This window comes from Haliotis cracherodii, unplaced genomic scaffold, assembly GCF_022045235.1.
Source record: "Haliotis cracherodii isolate W230 unplaced genomic scaffold, xgHalCrac1.p SCAF_36, whole genome shotgun sequence".
Taxonomy (NCBI): Eukaryota; Metazoa; Mollusca; class Gastropoda; order Lepetellida; family Haliotidae; genus Haliotis; species Haliotis cracherodii.
Genome location: NW_027266293.1, coordinates 8,283 through 18,618, shown reverse-complemented (window position 1 = coordinate 18,618; position 10,336 = coordinate 8,283). Strand labels below are relative to the sequence as shown.

The following is a 10,336-nucleotide window of genomic DNA, read 5'->3' as shown; positions in this document are numbered from 1 at the left end:
CATCGCGGCAGCCATGGTGACCAGAAAGGACGAAGGCCAAATGATAGCATTCATTTGGAAGAATTGGTGTCTCCATAAGGCACCAGTGGGACTGCACAAGACTATACTAGGTGAATGAATGAACGAATGCCTTTCTTTATTTGTTCCAGAGAACCGAAGAGTTGAGATTACATTATTACATTTTTATAATATATTTATGAACAAATTCTCTATGTACAAACATCAAGCTCTGATCATGTCATATTCACAGTATTAGGCAAACCTAAATCATACCGTTTAGCTGCTGTTCATCACAGCATTCCACGAACACTATTTTGATACATCTTGTTACGATAAAATAAAGAAATATCAATACAGAAAATAGTTTTACTTAATGATGAATAACTATTGTTACAGAGATGTGCCAAAAGCTCTAATTTACACTTATCTATAAGCTTTTTATACTTAAGGGACCCACGTTAGCTCTTGTTGAATAGTTAGGAGAACGTTTGGTAAAATCTTGCAAAATGTCGTTGAGTGCGTTCTACAAGTTCAATATCTTTACCATATAACACAGGCGATGACTCACAATCATAAACAACTTGTGGATAATGCCATTCTTGACCAAGTGTTTACACTTGACAGTTGGTGTAAGTCATTTTGTTAAGACGAACAGATATTAAAGAAATTCAGTTCGTCTGGCATTGGCACACCATCCTTCAAAACAAGGCTTCAAAGAAACATCACAAAGTCTGTGCAGGTCAACACCGGTATACTTTATCACACACTGATATTACATAGGTATATTGCTTGTACACATAGTGACGCGATGTCCATTTCTGTATGAGTGAGTGAGTATGGTTTAAAGCGGCTTTTAGCAATATTCCAGCAATATCACGGCGGGGGACACCAGAAATGCGCTTCACACATTGTACCCATGTCGGGAATCGAACCGGGTCTTCGGCGTGACGAGCGAACGCGTTAACCATTTTAGGCAACCCGACCGCCCCACTAACAGTACCAACAGTACCTTATGCAGCTTGAAGATGGTAAATGTAGGGATGTAACTAATAAAAGTGGTGTTATCAGTTAAAAGTACACAGGGTATTTTGATATTATAAATACATATACCAGTGTATATTTGACATAGGTCAGTAATAAGAACATTAACGTGAACTAAGAGCAGCCAAACTGAGATAACGCTTCCCTGACTAACACCTGGTATTACCGCAATCTCATCAGATCTGTGAACAATATGGATGTAGAACAATGATATAACAATGCCCACATTTTACCTTTAATGCCTAGGTTATACAATTTTACAAAAAGAACAGAGTGCCATATGCGGCCAATGTCTTCTCATTGTCAAATTATAGTATAAACTTCAGAACCTATATTGACATAAGTTTGAACACAATCTATTATTGTATACAAGGAAATTATAGCACCGTGCTGTTTCCTAAAACAACACTGAAGATTGTCAGAAACTGCACTGATGTTGCTGGATGTAAATTTGTCAAGTCAGAATGACCTTTTCAAACAAAGATGTAAAAGTAATGCCTCTTTTTGTTGTTGGGATTTGATGTTTCTGTCTTTCCTTCACAAACTGAAATGATAGCTCCCTGTCTTTAAACGTCATGACATTTACTGGCACTTAATCATTGTATTAAAATGATAAGGCAACAGTTCAGCACCGTTCAAAATATGCTCAAAATGAATCCTGTCTGGATCAGGTGATTTCTTCCTTGCAAACATAAATATCAGAGGCGAGGAACGGGATCGGGTTGTCAGGTTCGCTGACTTGGTTGATGCATGTCATTATATCCCGATAGAGTGGATCGATGCTCATGATGTCAGCCACTGATTATCTGGTCCAGACTCGATTATTGACAGGCCGCAGTCACAAAGCTAACATTTTGCTTAGTGCTGCGTTAAACAACAAACAAACATATCATGTACCACTGGGGTCATTCGCAAATCAGTTATTGTAATCAAAATTTCTATCCAAGTTTTCTGTTCTGAATTGATTTATTGAGTTATTTACATGTACTCCACGTTTCCTCACTTCTAGATTTTCTTTAAATGTCACACATGCAATTTGATCAGAAGTTTAGTAGTACCAAAGACACATTATAATTCTTCCATACCCTGTAAATGAGATGGTGTGATAATATAATCTATTAGCGATTTACTGATTTTGTCTTAACTTCTAAATGTATACTCTACCACTGTATTCAATAAACATCGTGTGTTGACTAATCTAGATAAATGTTTATCTTGTGATGCCGTAACAACCTTTAACATGTCAGCGTTGAGGTCTTAAAGGAGAACAGTATCACCTTGAGCACAGAGTTAGTCATACATGTACATATCACATAATTTGCCTAATGCATTGTTGTACTCGATATCAAGCTGTCACTTGAGGGAAGACGACAGCACATAATAGACATATCACATGCACGCGGATGATGTAATATCACAGCTCAATGGGGACGTTAACATGAACCAGACTTGCACCCATACAATATGTATCAAGGGCGGATGTTAACACGAACCAGACTTGCACCAATACAATATGTATTAAGGGCGGACGTTAACATGGACCAGACTTCCACCCATACAATATCTATCAAGGGCGGACGTTAACACGAACCAGACTTGCACCCATACAATATGTATCAAGGGTGGATGTTAACATGAACCAGACTTGCACCAATACAATATGTATCAAGGGCGGATGTTAACATGAACCAGATTTGCACCGATACAATGTGTATCAAGACCGGATGTTAACATGAACCAGACTTCAACCCATACAATATGTATCAAGGGCGACCGTTAACATAAACCAGACTTCCACCCATACAATATGTATCAAGGGCGAACGTTAACATAAACCAGACTTGCACCCATACAATATGTATCAAGGGTGGACGTTAACATGAACCAGACTTGCACCGATACAATATGTATCAAGGGCGGACGTTAACATGAACCAGACTTGCACCCATACAGTATGTATCAAGGGCGGACGTTAACATGAACCAGACTTGCACCAATACAATATGTATCAAGGGTGGACGTTAACATTAACCATACTTGCATCCATACAATATGTATCAAGGGTGGACGTTAACCCTAACCAGACTTCCACCCATACAATATGTATCAAGGGCGGACGTTAACATGAACCACACTTGCACCCAAGCAATAGGTATCAAGGGTGGTCTTTAACCTGAACCAGTCTTGCATCCATACAATACGTATCAAGGGCGGACGTTAACACGAACCAGACTTGCGTACATACAATATGTATCAAGGGTGGACGTTAACCCGAACCAGACTTGCACCCATGCAATATGTATCAAGGGCGGACGTTAACACGAACCAGACTTGCACCCATACAATATGTATCAAGGGCGGATGTTAACATGGACCAGACTTGCGTACATACAATATGTATCAAGGGTGGACGTTAACCCGAACCAGACTTGCACCCATACAATATGTATCAAGGGCGGACGTTAACACGAACCAGACTTGCACCCATACAATATGTATCAAGGGCGGATGTTAACATGGACCAGACTTGCACCGATACAATATGTATCAAGGGCGGACGTTAACACGAACCAGATTTGCACCCATACAATATGTATCAAGGGCGAACGTTAACATGAACCGGACTTGCACACATTCAATATGTATCAAGAGCCGATGCAGCATATTTTGAATTGAGGGACTAAAAATTACATTTACTCCTCTCTCAGATACAAATACAACATTCCTCTTCTGCTGTCCATCGGGGAAAAAAACAACTCATGATGATCTTACATTTTGTTTGACCAGACACTCTCTCTCTCTCAGTAGAAATTACATGCCTGATAACTTTGGCCTATTCTTCATTTCAGAAAGATGTGTGACGAGAAAGCCCTTGTTTTTTATTCCACTGCTGCTGGACAACGGGGAAACAACAACTCATGTAAAACATGATGATCTTGTATTTTGTTTGACAAGACCTCTGAATAAAAATACACTCCAAAGTGTTAAATCTGATTACACATTATCTTCTCTTTTATTGTGTACGGGGGATCACTGGGCTAAAGTGTGAATGCTCTGTCCGCCAATACATTGACCTCTTACCAAATTAGTATGAGGAATGATTCATATGCACACTGGTTTATCATGGACTCTCTCTCTCTCTCTCTCTCTCTCTCTCTCTCACAAACACTAACAGACAAACAAGCCTACTGACACATTTGCTATCTTGATAGCGCCTCCCGCGTCCATATGATAAATTCAATGCATATCGACAATGGTGTGCATATTAGGTTGATACCATCAAATGACGACGAATCCTTGCTAAGTATGTGGGTTGATACAAGATATATATGACTCAGTGGCACATTTGGGAGACCCGACGCACGTACCAGTTGATAAGTAGTTGGGACATGCCATAGAGCAGGCGTTGTGCAGAATTGGACTGATTACTACCTCTATCCTAAGTTGCTTTATAGCTGCAGTTAAACACTACGGCATTTTGGAGGACATGAGCCATGGTGTTTCGGGGAGTGGATTTTATAGCATGCACGAAACAAGGATGTGTCGTCTTATCATATCTCAGACCATACTCTCTTGCTGTCAGACTTAAACCTACGTCTGTCACTTGGGCAGTCATGTACATGCACTAAGTATTATTTTATTTGTACAATTGCTTTAGTTCTGTAGTCATTCTAGCATCCATATAGAAGAGAATGAATAATACAAACAGTAGCATAATTATCAGATCGTTGTTTTAATTCTTTGAGGCAATGATGATACACGAATCACAATCAATACAATAGGTTATCGACTACAGAGTGGATTCCCAGCATCCAGATTCTCATGTGACTGTGTACTTAGGATATCAATCCCCAACGTCTCGGCAGCTTCATCCGTGGTGACCGTGTCCTCCGTGGCCATGACCTCCGTGACCATGACCTCCGTGACCATGACCATGTCCTCCATGACCGTGACCACCATGTCCATGTCCATGACCTCCATGTCTGTGACCACCATGTCCATGACCACCATGTCCGTGGCCACCATGACCGTGAGCACTAGCCAAACCCAAAACGGCTGCTAGAGCTGGAAAATAAACAAAGACACGCCCATTTATAAAGCATTACACTTTATATAGTAGATGTTGAGGAGGGTGTTGCTTGAAACTTGAAGCAACACACTTTCCTGTGAAATTAACACTTTTACGCAGTTGGAATATAGGATTTGGAGTTACAATACTGTCATATCACACACAAACAACTCCATTTTAAAGATTGCATGGGACATGTTACTCTCTAGAGTTTTATTTCGGACAGCTAATACCATTTAAACTGACATAGCATGACAACAGAATGATAATACTCACCAAGGCCAAGAAGTGCGGCGAAGTTAGAGAACTGCATATTGTATCGTAATGTCCTTCTTTGGTAAGCGAAAGGAAAAAACTGACGGCTGCCAGTTTTTTACGAACTTATATACCTCGCGATCGCGGAAATGGTAGAAAAATTATATCATAATGATATTATTGCATAAACTGCTTTGTAACGCTTGTGGTGATGTCACAGTGGTTTTAGCTACACACCAAGCACACCGCAGAGCTCCAAGGAAGCCTATTATTATCCCGCAAGCGATGCATGTGGTGATTTGCTGTCGGCTAAATGTTTTCGTTTTACACATACATGTAGTTCAACCCCCTTTATCAATTACCATTAGACTGGCCTTCACCATACCCTCTTACCTTTTGTCGGTACAAGAACTATTTCAATTGTCTCTGTGGCATGTATTCGATAACAATAACAAACTTACTTAGAACAAAGGACACAAAGTAGTTTCTCCTTAACAGACAACACCTTAAAGCTGGGCCATATCTATATTAGGACATGCGGAGATCGTGGCGGGAGATTAATGCAAAAGTTCAAACGCTTGAGTAAAAGTCAAATTGAAAAAAGTGCAGTTGATGTAGAAATTAAACATCTGGTTAATTAATCTGATTTGGAAAGGTGCGCCGCATCCCCATGCATGCACAGAACATGCTGTTACACCTCTATAAAAGAGAACGTGCAGAAGGTAACTTTACGTTTTCTGAGGTTTGCATTCATCAGAACCATCAAATATGCATTTTCTTAAAGTCGCAGTGCTCCTTGTAGCAGGTGAGCATACCTCGTTGGTACCTAAATGTAAATCTACACTAGTCACGCTGTATAATCGCCTGGCTGAAAGTTCAGATCATTTGTGAGAAAAGTTACTTGACAGTCACTGTCAATCTATGTAGGAAACCTAAATATGATATGCCATCTACTTCAACTGTCAACATTTTATTAACGCGATGTGACTGTGTTTACGTCTTAATAATTGCTTTTAACTAGCCTGAACAGTACACATTATCAGCGTTGCAAATAATGTATTGTGTTTTCTCTTTCTGACAGTTCTTGCTGCAGTGTTCGGAACCAGCATGGCCAAGGGTCATGGTGGTGGTCATGGTCATGGAGGTGGTCATGGAGGTGGAAAGGGTCATGGCGGCAAAGGTCATGGTGGTGGCCATGGGGGCAAGGGACACGGAGGCCATGGTGGCGGACACGGGGGCAAAGGACATGGAGGCGGCCATGGAGGAAAGGGGCACCATGGATAAACATAGCAGCTGGTAAGTAGACGGTTAGATCTCAAAATGGTTGTGTTGCAAACGTTCTTAACTGTGTTTTCCAAAGAACAATTAACGCCTGACAGGATGTACTCTTTCCTCGGGAATACTCGTTTCTGTAAACATAAAGTATATATCTCGGAGGCAATGTCCTCTGCAAATTTCAGTAGAAATTACATGCCTGATAACTTTGGCCTATTCTTCATTTCAGAAAGATGTGTGACGAGAAAGCCCTTGTTTTTTATTCCACTGCTGCTGGACAACGGGGAAACAACAACTCATGTAAAACATGATGATCTTGTATTTTGTTTGACCAGACCTCTGAATAAAAATACACTCCAAAGTGTTAAATCTGATTACACATTATCTTCTCTTTTATTGTGTACGGGGATCACTGGGCTAAAGTGTGAATGCTCTGGCCGCCAATACATTTACCTCTTACCAAATTGGTATGAGGAATGATTCATATGCACACTGGTTTATCATGGACTCTCTCTCTCTCTCTCTCTCTCTCTCTCTTCTCTCTCTCTCTCTCTCTCTCTCTCTCTCTCTCTCTCTCTCTCTCTCTCTCTCTCTCTCACAAACACCAACAGACAAACAAGCCTACTGACACATTTGCTATCTTGATAGCGCCTCCCGCGTCCATATGATAAATTCAATGCATATCGACAATGGTGTGCATATTAGGTTAATACCATCAAATGACGACGAATCCTTGCTAAGTATGTGGGTTGATACAAGATATATATGACTCAGTGGCACATTTGGGAGACCCGACGCACGTACCAGTTGAAAGTAGTTGGGACATGCCATAGAGCAGGCGTTGTGCAGAATTGGACTGATTACTACCTCTATCCTAAGTTGCTTTATAGCTGCAGTTAAACACTACGGCATTTTGGAGGACATGAGCCATGGTGTTTCGGGGAGTGGATTTTATAGCATGCACGAAACAAGGATGTGTCGTCTTATCATATCTCAGACCATACTCTCTTGCTGTCAGACTTAAACCTACGTCTGTCACTTGGGCAGTTATGTACATGCACTAAGTATTATTTTATTTGTACAATTGCTTTAGTTCTGTAGTCATTCTAGCATCCATATAGAAGAGAATGAATAATACAAACAGTAGCATAATTGTCAGATCGATGTTTTAATTCTTTGAGGCAATGATGATACACGAATCACAATCAATACAATAGGTTATCGACTACAGAGTGGATTCCCAGCATCCAGATTCTCATGTGACTGTGTACTTAGGATATCAATCCCCAACGTCTCGGCAGCTTCATCCGTGGTGACCGTGTCCTCCGTGGCCATGACCTCCGTGACCATGACCTCCGTGACCATGACCATGTCCTCCATGACCGTGACCACCATGTCCATGTCCATGACCTCCATGTCCGTGACCACCATGTCCATGACCACCATGTCCGTGGCCACCATGACCGTGAGCACTAGCCAAACCCAAAACGGCTGCTAGAGCTGGAAAATAAACAAAGACACGCCCATTTATAAAGCATTACACTTTATATAGTAGATGTTGAGGAGGGTGTTGCTTGAAACTTGAAGCAACACACTTTCCTGTGAAATTAACACTTTTACGCAGTTGGAATATAGGATTTGGAGTTACAATACTGTCATATCACACACAAACAACTCCATTTTAAAGATTGCATGGGACATGTTGCTCTCCAGAGTTTTATTTCGGACAGCTAATACCATTTAAACTGACATAGCATGACAACAGAATGGTAATACTCACCAAGGCCAAGAAGTGCGGCGAAGTTAGAGAACTGCATATTGTATCGTAATGTCCTTCTTTGGTAAGCGAAAGGAAAAAACTGACAGCTGCCAGTTTTTTACGAATTTATATACCTCGCGATCGCGGAAATGGTAGAAAAATTATATCATAATGATATTATTGCATAAACTGCTTTGTAACGCTTGTGGTGATGTCACAGTGGTTTTAGCTACACACCAAGCACACCGCAGAGCTCCAAGGAAGCCTATTATTATCCCGCAAGCGATGCATGTGGTGATTTGCTGTCGGCTAAATGTTTTCGTTTTACACATACATGTAGTTCAACCCCCTTTATCAATTACCATTAGACTGGCCTTCACCATACCCTCTTACCTTTTGTCGGTACAAGAACTATTTCAATTGTCTCTGTGGCATGTATTCGATAACAATAACAAACTTACTTAGAACAAAGGACACAAAGTGGTTTCTCCTTAACAGACAACACCTTAAAGCTGGGCCATATCTATATTAGGACATGCGGAGATCGTGACGGGAGATTAATGCAAAAGTTCAAACGCTTGAGTAAAAGTCAAATTGAAAAAAGTGCAGTTGATGTAGAAATTAAACATCTGGTTAATTAATCTGATTTGGAAAGGTGCGCCGCATCCCCATGCATGCACAGAACATGCTGTTACACCTCTATAAAAGAGAACGTGCAGAAGGTAACTTTACGTTTTCTGAGGTTTGCATTCATCAGAACCATCAAATATGCATTTTCTTAAAGTCGCAGTGCTCCTTGTAGCAGGTGAGCATACCTCGTTGGTACCTAAATGTAAATCTACACTAGTCACGCTGTATAATCGCCTGGCTGAAAGTTCAGATCATTTGTGAGAAAAGTTACTTGACAGTCACTGTCAATCTATGTAGGAAACCTAAATATGATATGCCATCTACTTCAACTGTCAACATTTTATTAACGCGATGTGACTGTGTTTACGTCTTAATAATTGCTTTTAACTAGCCTGAACAGTACACATTATCAGCGTTGCAAATAATGTATTGTGTTTTCTCTTTCTGACAGTTCTTGCTGCAGTGTTCGGAACCAGCATGGCCAAGGGTCATGGTGGTGGTCATGGTCATGGAGGTGGTCATGGAGGTGGAAAGGGTCATGGCGGCAAAGGTCATGGTGGTGGCCATGGGGGCAAGGGACACGGAGGCCATGGTGGCGGACACGGGGGCAAAGGACATGGAGGCGGCCATGGAGGAAAGGGGCACCATGGATAAACATAGCAGCTGGTAAGTAGACGGTTAGATCTCAAAATGGTTGTGTTGCAAACGTTCTTAACTGTGTTTTCCAAAGAACAATTAACGCCTGACAGGATGTACTCTTTCCTCGGGAATACTCGTTTCTGTAAACATAAAGTATATATCTCGGAGGCAATGTCCTCTGCAAATTTCAGTAGAAATTACATGCCTGATAACTTTGGCCTATTCTTCATTTCAGAAAGATGTGTGACGAGAAAGCCCTTGTTTTTTATTCCACTGCTGCTGGACAACGGGGGAAACAACAACTCATGTAAAACATGATGATCTTGTATTTTGTTTGACCAGACCTCTGAATAAAAATACACTCCAAAGTGTTAAATCTGATTACACATTATCTTCTCTTTTATTGTGTACGGGGATCACTGGGCTAAAGTGTGAATGCTCTGGCCGCCAATACATTTACCTCTTACCAAATTGGTATGAGGAATGATTCATATGCACACTGGTTTATCATTGACTCTCTCTCTCTCTCTCTCTCTCTCTCTCTCTCTCTCTCTCTCTCTCTCTCTCTCTCTCACAAACACCAACAGACAAACAAGCCTACTGACACATTTGCTATCTTGATAGCGCCTCCCGCGTCCATATGATAAATTCAATGCATATCGACAATG

At 41.0% G+C, this 10,336-nt stretch overlaps 2 long non-coding RNA genes across 2 annotated transcripts; both read left to right on the top strand.

Moving 5' to 3' along the window:
* The first annotated feature begins 6,112 nt into the window (after positions 1-6,112).
* On the top strand, positions 6,113-7,014 carry LOC139477862 (uncharacterized). The gene is made up of 3 exons (XR_011654158.1): positions 6,113-6,170; positions 6,447-6,661; positions 6,870-7,014. It is a non-coding gene; the product is annotated as an uncharacterized lncRNA (long non-coding RNA).
* A 2,132-nt stretch (positions 7,015-9,146) lies between these two features.
* Positions 9,147-9,961, top strand: LOC139477867 (uncharacterized). Its single transcript, XR_011654160.1, has 3 exons — positions 9,147-9,204; positions 9,481-9,695; positions 9,904-9,961. It is a non-coding gene; the product is annotated as an uncharacterized lncRNA (long non-coding RNA).
* Positions 9,962-10,336: the final 375 nt, after the last annotated feature.